Raw genomic sequence first — 4997 nt, 5'->3', positions numbered from 1 at the left:
ATTTGATGGTAGCCAGAGTATGCATCGAGGAAACACAATGAGTCGTGTCCTACGGTGGCGTCGATGATTTGATCAATTCGGGGGAGTGGGAAAGGGTCCTTTGGACAGGCCTTGTTTAGGTCTTTGAAATCGACACATAGACGCAAAGATTTGTCCTTATTTGGTACCATCACCAGGTTTGCTAGCCAGTCCGGATGTTTTATGTCTCGGATGAATCCGGCTTCCAGCAGTTTTGCTAGCTCCTCTCCCATGGCTTGTCTCTTGGGTTCGGAAAAACACCGTAGAGTCTGCTTGACGGGTTTAAACCCTTTTAGGATGTTCAGGCTGTGCTCAGCCAGCCTGCGTGGGATTCCTGGCATATCTGAGGGGTGCCAGGCGAAAATGTCCCAATTTTCTCGCAGGAAGTCTCTGAGTGCGGCGTCTACATCGGGTTTTAGTTGTGCCCCGATGGAGGCCGTTTTTGTAGGGTCCATTGGATGGACTTGGAATTTGACTATTTCGTCTGCTGGTTTGAAAGAGGTGGACTTGGATCTCTTGTCTAGTATCACATCGTCCCTGTCCACCGTAGAGCGCAACGCAGTTAGTTCCTCGGCTGCTAGGGCCTCGGATAGTGCCTCGAGGGCCAGTACGGCTGTCTTGTTTTCGGCGCGGAGCGCTATGTCCGGATCACTTGCGAGAGTGATGATTCCGTTGGGTCCGGGCATTTTAAGCTTCATGTACCCGTAATGGGGTATGGCTTGGAAAATTGTAAATGCTTCTCGCCCTAGCAGAGCGTGGTATCCGCTGCTGAACGGGGCCACTTGAAATGTGACCTCCTCAGATCTGTAATTATCCGGCGTGCCGAACACCACATCTAGTGTGATTTTTCCTGAACAGCGCGCTTCCCGGCTTGGAATTATTCCTCTAAAAGTTGTGTTGCTTCGCTCAATGCGGCTCCAATCAATTTCCATTTTTTGCAGGGTTTCCTCGTAAATGAGGTTGAGTCCGCTGCCGCCATCCATGAGTACCTTTGTAAGTCGGAAGCCGTCCACTATCAGACTGAGGACCAATGCAGCTGGTGCTCGGGCTGTCCAGAATTTAGGTTCGTCACTGGCATTAAATGTGATAGCCATGTCACTCCATGGGTTTATTGTTGCTACTTGGTAGACTTCGGCAAGGTTGCGGAGCGTTCGTTTCCTTGGATTGTTTGATGTGAAGGTCTCAAAGACTGTCGACACCGTACTGGGGAGGTATTCTTCGGGTGTTGGAGTTAAAAGTTCCTCGCCACTTTGGGCCATCTGCCGTAGTATCCAACATGCTCTAAGGCTGTGCGTTGGTGTGGCTTTCCCTGAATTATGAATTTTACAGGGTCCATTGAGCCATCCTTCCAGTACGGTCCCGTACCCTGTAGAGGGTTTTTGTTTTTTGATGTTTGGCTCAGATGCCTGGCGGTGATGCGCCCTTTTGTTTCGGACTGGTGTTGTATTCGGGGCCGGATTGTCCCAGAATTCATCTTCGGTTTTCCGAAAGATTTCAGTCGCACAGTACTTTCGTACTATGGATGTCAAGTCGGCGAATCGTGTAATTTCGCGGCGAATTATGGCGTTGAGGATTCCGATGTCCGTGCAGTTGTTACAGAAGAGTGAAATTGCTTCTTTCTCGCGGCAGTCCTTTATCCTGTTCATAACCAGGAGGAATCTGGCCTAGTAGTGGTGTACTGTTTCTCCGGGCTCTTGCCGTATTAGGGATAAATCCCGTATAGTTGGATGGGCGGGTGGAATTAAATCCGGAACCCTGCCCGATGTAAGATTCAGGGGCCAAGTGGTTTCCGAATTCGGAAGCTTGCTTTCTTGGATATTATTCAATGAATCAGGTCTGCTACCTGACTTAAGGTTCAGGGTTTGGGTGACATCCTCCCCTCCGCGGGTATCCGGCTTGGAGGGATCGAGAATCCGGACACATCTGGTCCTTAGGGCGGGCGAAGACTCGCCGCATTGTTCTTCCACCACTTCGACGTGATGGGTGATCTGGGGAGAGTCAATCTCTCTCTGATCGGGTTTAAGCCCAATCTGGTCGTAATCAGTAGCGACTCCCAGGGCCACGATGCGATCCAAGAGCTCGTTCAGGGAGAGGAGCTCCATTGGATCTAACTACTCGGCAAGCTCCGAGTGGACGTGAAGATTGCTTTCGATGGCCCGAGAGGTCATCGTCGGCGCGGCGGCCGGACAGGCGGTCATCAAAAACCTGCCTAGCCAGAGAGTTTGGCCGACAGCCAAAGCTCCTTTAGCAACGATGCCGTCTTTAAATAAGGGATGCGGCATCCTTCCTGATGGTGACGACACAGCGAAACTCTCAATGAAAGCACCAATGTCGGTGTCAAAACCGGCGGATGTCGGGTAGGGGGTCCCGAACTGTGCGTCTAGGCGGATGGTAACAGGAGACAAGGGACATGATGTTTTTACCCAGGTTCGGGCCCTCTCGATGGAGGTAAAACCCTACTCCTGCTTGATTAATATTGATGATATGGGTAGTACAAGAGTAGATCTACCACGAGATCGGAGTGGCTAAACCCTAGAAGCTAGCCTATGGTATGATTGTTGTTCGTCCTACGGACTAAAACTCTCTGGTTTATATAGACACCGGAGAGGGCTAGGGTTACTCAGAGTCGGTTACAATGGGAGGAGATCTTCATATCGTATCGCCAAGCTTGTCTTCCACGCCAAGGAAAGTCCCATCCGAACACGGGACGGAGTCTTCAATCTTGTATCTTCATAGTCCAGGAGTCCGGCCAAAGGTTTTAGTCCAGCCATCCGGACACCCCCTAATCCAGGACTCCCTCAACCATCATCGACTCAGCAGATGAACCTGAGGAGTACATGGGTCCACAAGAGAGGTCGCACTCTTTTGTTTCTGCTTATGTTATGCATTGCTTAAACTTACCTGCTACTTTATCGTCCTGTTCAGCTCTTGGACTCCCAGGTGAGGTCCAAATTAATGATTAAACTTGAGTTCTAAATTAGCTGTGGGGCACATATCGAGGCAGCAATGAATAGTATGTCTGTCTAATATCTGGTTCACCTAGGGTATGCCTATGTTGTTCATCTTGGGTGGGAAACAAATAGTGAAGCAATCATCATCTGTCTTTTTATTAATTTAAAGCAATCATCAGCCTGCTATCATTATTTTTGGATCCATCCACTGGTTGTTACCATCACTCTAAATTTCTGCATGCTCTCCTTACATAATCTCACCATATTTTTTCGTATGCATGTCAGATATTATACACAGTCATGCTGAACATGTAGAGAAAAAGAGAAGAGTTTTGCGCGGCAATACAATGTCATGCAGACATTGCTCCATGGTGGGTTCAATGGCAAACCCTCCCCACCCCTCTCCAGATTGTAATCCAGAGGAAGATATCTGTTTTGAGGCGGATTCAGACGCCGCTGACCACTCCTATTTACTCCCCAAGGTGTTTGCTCTACCTTGGCATGATGATGTTAGTCATATCATGCATATGTTGCCTTGCAGTGCCTACTTTTGACATCATATATGTCATCTGCTTAGTTTAGACATGTTCTATAATGCCACCTGTTTAGTTTCTATATCATATATGGGAATTATGCAGTCTCATGTCTTTTAGCCAGCCATAATATATGTGAAGTGTGCAATGCCATCCTGTTTAACCAGGCATCATATATTTGAATGATATCTTGCCCATCCTTTTCTTCATTACATTTCCATTTGTCGACAATGTTTGTACATTAAACTACTCTTCCTGTGAATCAGCCATTTGGGTGGGAGATGGAAAAATCTGGAGTGAAAACAGGGCCTTCAGAGCAGACAGTGCTACCTGTTGAAGCAGGTCTCTTGTTGGGTCCCGATAGCTCCTCAGAGATGGATTCAGAGACAGATGACCAGTCCTATTCCCCCACTGAGGTGTATGCTCTAACTTGGCACGGTTATACTGCTCATATCATGCATACGGTGTCTTGCATTGCATAGTTTAGACATCATATACACGATATTCAACACCATGTTCTTAGTTCAGACAGCATATCGAATGCCCTGTGTTTAGCATATAAATCACATATGTGAATTAAAGGATGTGATCCTGATTACTTAGATAACATGTAGGTGAATTATGTCATGCGATCATGTTTAGTTATTCATCATATCTTTGAATTATGTTATGCTATGCTATCTAGTTTAGATAGACATCATATATGTGAAATTATGTCATGCTATCCGTTTTAGTTAAACAATATACATGTCAACTATTTAATGCCCTCTTTTTTCCACACTATCTATTGCATCTGTCTCTCATACAATGTTTGTACATTCAACTATGTTTCCTGTTTATCAGCCATTTGAATTGGAGCGGGTGATGCCAGTATCTAGCGGAATAAAAACATGGTCTTCAAATAAAACAGTGATACCTCTTAGTGGAGATAGCACACCGGTTGTACATGCACAAGAACCAGCCCTACCACACATAACCCAAACTCTCACAGATTGTACCCCTACTGCGATGGACAGAGAACCAGTTTCACCCAATCTAACCCCAACCCCAGCCGATAGTAACCCAGTTCCTATTGACACAGCACCATCTCCACCACAGAGCTCCCAAACAAGAGCAGTTAGTAAGGCAGCTCCAGTGCCCAAAGGGCCAGTACTATCACGGCGAACCCCAACTCCACCAGTTAGTACGTCTATTCCTGTGGAGGAAGCACAACCAGCTAGTCATAGTTTAGCATCTATCGCATTTGATGTTTTTAAATCATATGTGCGTATCTTCCCATCTTGGAAATATTATATTGAAGATGGAGGAAAATGCCAGTTGCAGGTGTTTGTCCAGGAGTTATGTGTAAGTAATGTTATTCATGACAATTACTTTGCTTCGTCCCATATATCCTACCTCCATGATGGTTATAATACAACAAATTTTCCCATTTTTCTCTATAGAGAAGGACCGATTTGGAAATTCAGGATGAGGTAACCTGTGTTAATACCTCTGC

Source organism: Triticum aestivum, chromosome 6B, assembly GCF_018294505.1.
Source record: "Triticum aestivum cultivar Chinese Spring chromosome 6B, IWGSC CS RefSeq v2.1, whole genome shotgun sequence".
Classification (NCBI taxonomy): domain Eukaryota; kingdom Viridiplantae; phylum Streptophyta; class Magnoliopsida; order Poales; family Poaceae; genus Triticum; species Triticum aestivum.
The sequence above is the reverse complement of the archived record's forward strand: the minus strand, read 5'-3'. Positions refer to the sequence as shown.